This window comes from Puntigrus tetrazona, chromosome 11 (assembly GCF_018831695.1).
Source record: "Puntigrus tetrazona isolate hp1 chromosome 11, ASM1883169v1, whole genome shotgun sequence".
NCBI lineage: Eukaryota > Metazoa > Chordata > Actinopteri > Cypriniformes > Cyprinidae > Puntigrus > Puntigrus tetrazona.
Genome location: NC_056709.1, coordinates 10,916,011 through 10,926,010, shown reverse-complemented (window position 1 = coordinate 10,926,010; position 10,000 = coordinate 10,916,011). Strand labels below are relative to the sequence as shown.

Sequence of the window (10,000 nt, the reverse complement as noted above, 5' to 3'; positions counted from 1 at the left end):
CCTCAGAATTCCTTCATCTTTTCTTTGGGAGAGCAGAAGGCTGATGGTTTCTCTCGGTCTCTGCTGATATCTGGATCCATCAGTTTGGGTGAGACGCTTCTAAATTTGGCACATCATTAATTCTCGGTCATTAGCTAAAAGTTTGATGCAGAAATTATTTAATTAAAACAATTGAAATGTTTTGTTGTTCAGTCGCATCGGTGAGTTGAATCAAATTAATAATCTTCAACGAAAATTGTATATATATATATATATATATATATATATATATATATATATATATATATATATATATATATATATATATATATATAACTACAGAAATATAGCTATATATCGGCCAATTTGATTGATTATGATTCGTTTTGAAGGATTCTGGGTGATTTGACTCCGCTGTGAAGGATTTCGTCTCTGATGCACTGCAGCGATTTCTACAGTTCGTGTAAAAATTTAAATTAATATTAGCCAACATGAACCGCGCGCGCACACACTAATACGTTTAAATGAGCGCGTTTCTGCTTTGACTGTGTGTGTGTGTGTGTGTGTGTGTGTGTGTGTGTGTGTGTGTATGAGAGAGACCAGAGTTCGACTGAATATTCAGTATTTATTACTAAAATTCGTTTTCATTCGTTTGCAGCATTTCTGAAATTATGCGATAGCGGGACAGAGCCGGTGTGTGTGTGTGTGTGTGTGTGTGTGTGTGTGTGTGTGTGTGTGTGAGAGAGAGAGCACCTACAGAGCCTGCATGAAGGATCATATATCTGTCACCTCCGAGAGAGAGAGAAGAGAGAATGATTCCAGTAAATGTAAAGCAGGAGTATAGTAGGGTTACTCTGTAGATGGTGTAGATGGTGTAGATGTGGTGGAGTGTGTGTTCAGGCTGGTTTCTGCAGCTGAAGTTGGACGCAGTGGCTCTTTCTTCACTAAACTGCGTTTCCAGCATCATTTCAGTGCTTTTCTGTCGTTTGGACTCCACCATCTGTTTGCTGAGAAACTGTTGCAGGATCTCAGACGGAGCCGATTATTTAAACGAGAGGTGTTTCACAGGAGCTCAGAAAGCACATTATTCATTCTTATTTTGACGAATCTTCTGATAGTTTGTCGTTACGAACACACGTGTTTGATTCCCTCACATTCAAACTCAGCTGGAAGCTTCTTCTGAAGGAATCATTAATGTTTTCTCCCCAGGTTGAGGGTCTGTGGTCGAGGCCTGAGCTGATCTGAGGTCTGCTGGAGCTGCTTTCTTAGATCTTAAATAGATGCCAATTACATGATTTCCTGCGATCATGAGACTCGTCAGCCTCAGGCGTGAACACAGCTCATTAATCTCACACCGATATCAAAACACCAGCCCTGGAAAGACCTCGTCTTGTCAGAAGCGTGGCTTTTGGAAAGTTTAATGCGAGCATTTCTGTGAATCAATGAAGCTGACGTGTATATTTGGCTTTTTGATGCATAGCATGTTGGAGAGCTAAATAATGTCATCTCCACGGCTTAGGTCCTGTTAAGTTATTAATAATCGCTTTGCCTCGTTCATTTTACGTGGTCCTGCAGCGTGACAAATGAAGCATTTTCCATTTTCATTTCATCTCTTAATTACTATGAGCTCATAAAAGCTGCATGTGTAATAATTATAGAAGAATTAGCGAAGTGCTGTTTTCAAACACACCGCAGGATTATTTGAGGTGTAGAGTCCTCGGAGGTCAGAGATGACTGATTACATCACCAGCTTACCTCCATCTGTTATTGGATAATCTAGTCCTTCAAGATGCTTCAGAATGACTTGAAGGTTGTGATGAGTCTCGTCCTGCTGGAGGTGAACGGCATCTTTAGGTTCATAATGTTCAGAAATGTCCAAACTGTCCAGATTTTTGGGAAATCCCCGGCAAACAGGCAACTTAAGAGATGTTTCTTAACTCTATTAACTGTATTGATGTTTTATTTGCGTTCTCAGAACTCACTAAGAAACGTTTTTGTAACTTTTTAAGCAATGTTACAATCGTGACACAAAGTTCGTGGAATATTAAAAACAGACGTTAAGATAATGTTACGTTTTCAGTGTCAATGAGCGCTTTTTTGTAACCTTTAAATAACGTTCAAGTCATTTAGAATGACGTTATATTATGAGCAAAAATTTATAGAATATTAAAAGCGTTTTTGTTTGCTATAAAATGTTCTGATCAGAACATAAAATGTAGACTTTTTATTAAAAATACATGTTTTGGGTAAAAAAAAAAAAAAGTGAAGTGTTTTTGTAACCCCAAAATAACATAATTACATAAACGTCAGCGTTTTAGGAACATTTTCGAGGCATGTTCCCGCCTGGTTCTGTCTGAATGGGAGCTGATGTTGAGGATCTCCATCGAGCTGCAGGCCTCTGAAGGTCAGACTCCGGACGCTCGCTGTCTCTGTGTTTCTCAGGGAATAGAAGCTCTTCCTGCTGGTGACGGGATGAAGTTTACTCTGGAGGAAAGCTAAGCTAAGCCTAACTCTGATTTGACATTCATCTGGAAGGAAGGTGGCAGTAATCTCTCTGAAGCGCTGTGTGTGTGTGTGTGTGTGTGTGTGTGTGTGTGTGTGTGTGTGTGTGTGTGTGTGTGTTTCATGACGGTTGTCTGTTATTTTTAGACTTTGTGCTCATCTTCTGGCTCTAACAGTAAATGTGGGTTTTCTGCCTAATTCATGAAGCTCCATGTAATGGAGACCAGGGGCCTCATTATAAAAGCGTCCTACATTTGATCTAATGTGTGTGTGATTCATACACACTTTAAAAATAAAGGGGCTTAAAAGGTTCTTCACACCAGTGCCATACAAAGAACCATTCAGTCAAAAAACATCTCTTTCTTACCTTTTTTATAATCTGAAGACGTTAAAAGTTCAAGACAAAAAGCTTATTTCATGGCGTCTAGAAGCACTTTTATTTCTACGAGTGTAGTAGAGAACATAGGAACATCAATACACTTACACCAAAAGATCTTGAAATTGCGTGCAGCTGAACAGTTTCAGATCTCCACCCTCTAATTAACCTCATTAACTTATAATATTAACATGATATCTATAATACTGTGACAAAACAATGCTGTGTGTCTGCTTGTATCTGCTGAGGAAAAAAGTCATGTATTAATTGCATCCAAAGTAAAGGTTTAGTTGATGTGATATATGCTTGTGTACTGTGAATATTTATTATTTATATATAAATACAGTCCCATGCATGTATATATATCTTTATGTTTACAGTATATCTTAAATATATATGTATATATTATATAAAGTTGTATACGTGTAAATATTTTCAAAATACATACATGCATGTGTTTGCATTTATACATATATTAAAAAAACAGTACACATACAGTACATATATTATGTAAGCAAAAACATTTATTAAGCATGCAAGTTGACCTAAGCTGGTTTTCTTATTGGTTTTTTAACACAAACGCCAAAAGCTGTATTTTGTGGAAGCTCTAAGAGACCTTTACTGAAGCTGTCAGTGACATTAGAGAAAATAGTGTTACTTGTGTAAAAAAGGTAGCTCTAAAATTTTACTGTAAGTTACTGTAAATTGCTTGAAAAAGTAAGCTGTGTGGATTTTAACACACACACACACACACACACACACACACACACACTCATACACACACGCACGCACGCACACACGCACACACACACACACACACACGCAAAGACACACACGCACACACACACACACGCACACACACACTTCACACTCACACACACACACACACACACACACACACACACACACACACACACACACACACACACACACACACACACACACACACACACACACACACACACACACACACACACACACACACACACACACACACACACACACACACACACACACACACACACACACACACACACACACACACACACACACACACACACACACACACACACACACACACACACACACACACACACACACACACACACACACACACACACACACACACACACACACACACACACACACACACACACACACACACACACACACACACACACACACACACACACACACACACACACACACACATTCACACACAGATCAATTCTGCTTGTTTTATAAATGAACACAAGCTCATCAGTGTGTTCAGAGACAGTGACTCAGATATTAATGAAAGTGTTTAAAAGTGTTTAAAGCTACCCTCAGAAGCTGGATGTTCGTCTCCGTCTCTCTCGTTACGACGGACTGAAGGACTGATCCGGGCCCGCTGGACTCGGCCCACTCTCTCAGATCTCTGAGTCACGAGGATCTGCTGACCACGCATGAGTGGACTCGTCCAGTGAGTCATGAGAAGGCCCGGGTTCTCGCTCGGATCGTGGGAGATCTTCTGCTGGTCTTCAGGTCCTCGTCCCACGTCTAGTTGTTCTCTGGTTTGGGGTGAGCAGCTGCCAGGAGGCTCGTGGAGAAGGCAGTGTCAAATATTCATTGCAGGATCTGTGAAAATGGGAATCATTTGAACAAAATGAGAGGTATCATATAAAATGCATGTTACTTTTTTTCATTTAGTGCTTTAGATATTTTCCGTAAAAGATGTTTACTTAAAGCCCATAAAACTATGGAGTGGCTAAAATGATTAAAATACGTCTAGTTCTTAATACTGTGTGTGGTTACCTGGATGTTTCTTTAGTTTTTTGTCCCTCGTTTGTTCAGAACAGTTCAACTGAATCCTGCAGATTCTTCACTTTTCCAGAATCTATTGTATATCTGAACCTCTTCCAGAAGTGAGTGTATGATTTGAGATCCATCACTGATGGGGGGTGAAAGCAGGGTGAAGATGTCCAATTTTTTCTTATTTTGCTGAAATAACTCGCACGTTTACTGAAAGACACATTAAGTGATCTTCAAAAGTTTCCCCTGCTCTCAATGCGTCGTGTCTTACTGGAGACGTTTTTAATAGTTGTGTTTGAGTCCGCACCGTGTGTGTGTGTGTGTGTGTGTGTGTGTGTGTGTGTGTGTGTGTGTATTTTTAAGAGCATTAGTATCTAGTGATATTGTTAAGAGATGTTTCTTAAATAAATTTCGGGAGGCGCACACACAGATCATTTCCATGGTTATGTGATTACATCGTTAGCCAATCAGAACCAGAGAAGTCCCCTACAAACCTCTCTCTCCAGCGAGGAGCTCTTTGGGATCGGGCCGGACGCCGAGCTCGGGCCCTTTAGTCTTCTAGGAGAAGGGGTCCGGCCAAATACACTTAATCTTAACTCAAATGAATTATACCTAAGTGTAAACTTAATAATTGACACATATAGAGTTGTAATATCTACTTTTTAGAAAAGCAATAATAAAAATCACAATTCTCCGTTCTCGGTTTATCCCGAATCGTAAAGCTGCAGCCGGTCTAGCTTTAAATGTAAACCAATAAATGATCTAAGAGATTATTTTCGTATAATTACACACAGACTCTCAAAGTACAAAACCATGCACTAATTCTCAGACACACACACGAATCTGTCAGGAATTTATATCACGGCAAAGGCGTTTGTAAATGTTTGCTTTTGACAAGTGCCATATTTTGAGTGCGTTTGTATGTTTGTGTTGAGTTTTTGGATTGGTGCTCAAAGTGTTGAAGATGCGTGCAAGTAATTGAAAAGAAGTGAGGCTCCTCGCGGGACTCCTCAGAAACTCTGCATGTGGCTGCAAACATTACTCTGTAAAAACAGTGATGTGAAGTCAGCTTCACGGCCGCTTGACTGATTTCACCTCCTCGTGATGGATGGAGGAATAATGCAGCGTTGCGGAGCGAGCGCTGTTATAAATCATACGGTTCCTCTCGCAGTCGTGTTGGAGTCAGTCATCTCTGATCAAACCTGGCGCTGCTGTTCAACTCCTTCTGCTCTCTGTTCAGAAGAGACGCATAACGTCTGTGTGTTTGTCTCGTGTGTTAAAGCGTGGGGCTGTCAAGCGATTCAGATTCTTAATCTCATTAATTAGCCTACATAATGTGCCGGTTAATTAATTACTCATCAATTTCAGCTGAGAAATTAACCCCAAAAGATCATTTAAAGTCAATATTGTGCATGCTTCAGTTCAGCATTATATAAACAGTGGTAATAAATGGACATTGATGGTTTTTAAATGCATATTGAAATATGAAACCATTTTTTAAAAAATGAAAAGAAATAGTACTCAGTAGGTGCCAGCAGATCAGAGAATGAGTCACTGAATCATTCACTCAACCGATTTGTTCGAACCGCTAAGTCATTCAGTAACAATGCTGTTTTTTTGAATTGGCTCACTGAATCACTGAATCACTGAATCACTGAATCACAGATGAATCACCACTAAGTGTTAATCAGAGACATGTTACACTTTTGCTGTGGCTTTGATTGCAGCTATTTTCAAAACAGACGAGACTTTGTTTAAAGTGTAACACAGTTTAACAGCCTGCAGCTATATACAGATATATTTGTAGCAACAGACAGCGATACATTTTTCTTTTATTATCTGCTTTATTGCATCATGTTTATTGCAAATATAAAAAAAATCTTTGAATTATTAATGAGTATTGCTAAGAACTTCATTAGGCGATTCTTCTATATTTATATTTGTTTGTATCCTCATATTATTTACTTATTATTATCAATATAATTCACTTAATTTTCAGATTAGGTATAAATCTCAGTTTCCAAAAAATGACCCTTATGGTTGTTTTGTGGCCCACATTATGTCTTTAATAATTAACCGCATAAATTGACAGCCCTGTTATGTAGAAGAGGTGTGTGGTGTTTTTCCGGAGCGTTCCTGTCAGTCGAGCTCCGCTGGATTCATCCTGAGCGACACCGTCTTCTCTGAATGCTTAAACAGTTACTCTGTGAAGCCCAGGAACGTTTTACCTCACAGAGTCTAAACAAGACATAATGTGTTCGGGTTACTTGGGAAAAGATGTGACAAAGAAACTCTCTGTAATTTCCATACTTGCACAGAAGAAGACGCTTTCTCCGCGCGGCAGATAAGAGGCGGAAGTGAAAGAAGGCCGGACGCGTGGCACGAGCGAGTCGTGCTAAACACGGAGCGTAATGGGCCGTAAAGCAGCGCAGAGACTGAATTATTCAGGTGTTGGATTTCAATAGTGCTGTGTGTTTGGAAAGATTTGGGTTGGATTCTCTTATCTTTTATTAAACACACGCCGGGCATCCTGACAGTAAAGAAGTGCCTCTCGCTGCAGCTGCATCACGAGCGCTCTCCGCCTCCAGAGTCTGACGCACGAATGCAGAATTAGGCATCTTCATTATCATCTGCCTGCCTCTGCTTCTTCCCAGGCCACTGAGGTGTGTGTGTGTGTGTGTGTGTGTGTGAAGGAGATGTGTCAGTGTCACAGCATCCGTACAGGACCAGCGTGCTGATGTTTGTCTCAAGACAGAATACGAGATGAAGGACAGAGTATGAGGTGTTGGGTCCTGAAAGCATTAGATCACAGAAATATCGGGTCGTTGTACATAAAGCCAGCTGTTGTAGTGTTGAACCTCGATGATCTCGCAGCCACGCTTCGTTCTTTGACATTCACTCTTTTATATGACTTTTTGATGTGAGCTAACTTGGTGACATTCAGACATTTTGAAAGAGTGAATATAGATGGACAGATATATATAGAAATAGTTGGATTGATGGATACACGAATATGTGTGTGTGTGTGTGTGTGTGTGTTTGCTATATAGATGGATAGATGGAAGGATGATACATCCATATTATCTATGGGTTTTTTTTACGTTTTGTGTCACACCATATGACACACCTGTATATAGATAGATAGCTATAAATGGATTAATTATATGATATATAGAAATGGATGGATGAATATATAGATGGATGGCTACAGTTAGGTCCATATATATTTGGACACTGGCGGAGTTTTTATTATTAGCTATTGACCAAAACACACATAGTGAATATGGGCTTGAAGTCACACATTAAGTTTTAAATGGAAATTAAAGGAAAGGTTAACATGTGTTGTAATTGGACAATTGATTCAAAACGCTTTTTTGTGGACAGATGTGGGCTATTCTTTCATTATTTCAACATTAATTAAGCAGGTAAAAGGTCTGGTGTTGATTCTAAGTGTGCCTTATTCGTTTGGTATCTCTTGCTGTGAAGCACATCATGTGGTAAAAAGATCTCTCCACACAAGAGTAACATGATTGTTAGGCTTCAAAAACATTTACAATGCTGGTGAGCTCAGCAACATAAAAAGACCTTGACATCCACGGAGGACAACGGTGAAAGTGACCAGAAAATCCTCTCCATTTTGAAGAAAGACCCTTTCAAAGCATTCAGCCAAAAGAAGAACGCTTTCCGGGAGCCAGACGTCTACAATCAAGAGAAGACTTCATCAGAGGACTTCATCAAACACGGAGGATTCGACACAAGCTGAAAACATCTAAAACAAGACATCTAATAAAGCCAGAGCACTTCTTTGAATGGCTGGATTTAAGATCAACCTGCACCAGAAGAACGGGAGAAAGCAGTCTGGAGAAGGCTTACTGGTGTTTAATCATGAGACAGAAGACTGAAGTGGATATAGAATAGTATTTATCCAGATTCAATCAAGTTCTGTAGCGCAATGACTCAAAACACGCAGAAGAAGCAGCCCAGGAGTTCGTGAAGATAAAGACAAATGTAGAAGTCAACCTCCTGATCTCAAGCTGATCGAGCAGCTTTTCAGTCTCTGAAGACAAAACTAAAGACAGAAAGAGTCACAAACAGACAAAGCATCCAAAAGAAGAAACCAAGTCCATGAGTCCAGACTTCAGTCATCAACAAAACAGAAAAACATTCACATTTTAGTTATTTTTTCAACCACCTGAATTAAAGCTTAAAGGTTGCATTTCGGTTTAAACTCAATTGTTTCATTTATATTCTGCTGCAGCGGCATACAGAGCCAAAATGATGACAATTGTGTTAGTGTTAAAATATATATGGACCTAACTGTATATAAATGGATGGGTCTATAGGTGGATGCGTAGATGGATGGATTTATGCATATCTGCTGATAGATATTAGTGTGGATTGTTTTATAGGCTTTGTCTCTATCGTACAGATGTCAGTTGAAGGGATTAATAATATACAAGTCCTTTTATGTTTATTGAGATTAGTGCTTTAGTCCAGATGCTTTTACCATAAAGCCACATGAAGCCACAACATCCATGTAGAGAGACGACTCACACAGGAAATACACTAATTCATAATATTAAAGTGCCCCAATTATGGATGTTTTTACAAAACAGCAAGCAAATGTATATTATAAGACATTATTAGACAATTCAAGTGTTTTTTGACCTTGCATGCATGACAACCTCTTGTTTAAGACCTTTTATAGCCCATAATAGGGGCACTTTAACAAGCATTGTGTGTATGATGTTAGCTGAAGTCCATTTCTATAGAAGTGACCCTGCGGTTGAGTGATTGATTCCTGAGAGCCGGTGTCCGTCCGCTGAGAGCAGCTCTTTGCTCCCCGCTCTGTAAATGTGTTTCTCTGTTTGATCTCCTGAGAGAGACCCGTCTAACCGGACGGTAAGGGGTGGGTCAGTCGTTAGCGCCGGTCAGCGGCTCCCAATGAACACGAGTCCAGCGGCACGCATCACTCAAACTCAATAAAGCCGTTCCCTGTGAAAGGAGCTTCAGCCATTACGAAGCTTCCTGGTGTTTTCCGGAGGAAACATGCACCGCGTGTTATTTGATGATTGCGTGTGTGTTCTCTGGTGTATGATTCACACGCTCAATAACAAATCGTCTCTTTCTGGCGCTCCGACAAGTGACAGTGATTTATTATTGCGTGAAACAGCAGATTTATTTACAGTTTGTATTTAAAGTATAAATGGATTGGAGTGATACAGCATGTAAAGTCTTTTAAGCTCACTGCAAACAGTCACATTTGTTTCTGTAGCGCTTGGTTTAATGTAGATTGTGTCGAAGCAGCTTCACGCTGACAAATAAAAGTGTGTATAAACAGGACGCCAAATA

The 10,000-nt window shown here is 39.8% G+C and overlaps 1 protein-coding gene across 4 annotated transcripts in view; it reads left to right on the top strand.

Annotated features, from left to right (window-relative positions):
- Nucleotides 1-10,000, top strand: part of il1rapl1b (interleukin 1 receptor accessory protein-like 1b) — a 145,184-nt gene that overhangs the window by 308 nt on the left and 134,876 nt on the right. For all 4 annotated transcript variants that reach the window (XM_043252715.1, XM_043252713.1, XM_043252714.1 and 1 more), the window contains exon 1: nt 1-88. This exon is cut by the window's left edge and continues 308 nt beyond it. The gene's annotated coding sequence lies outside the window, so the exon portion shown is untranslated. The remainder of the gene's footprint in view (nt 89-10,000) is intronic.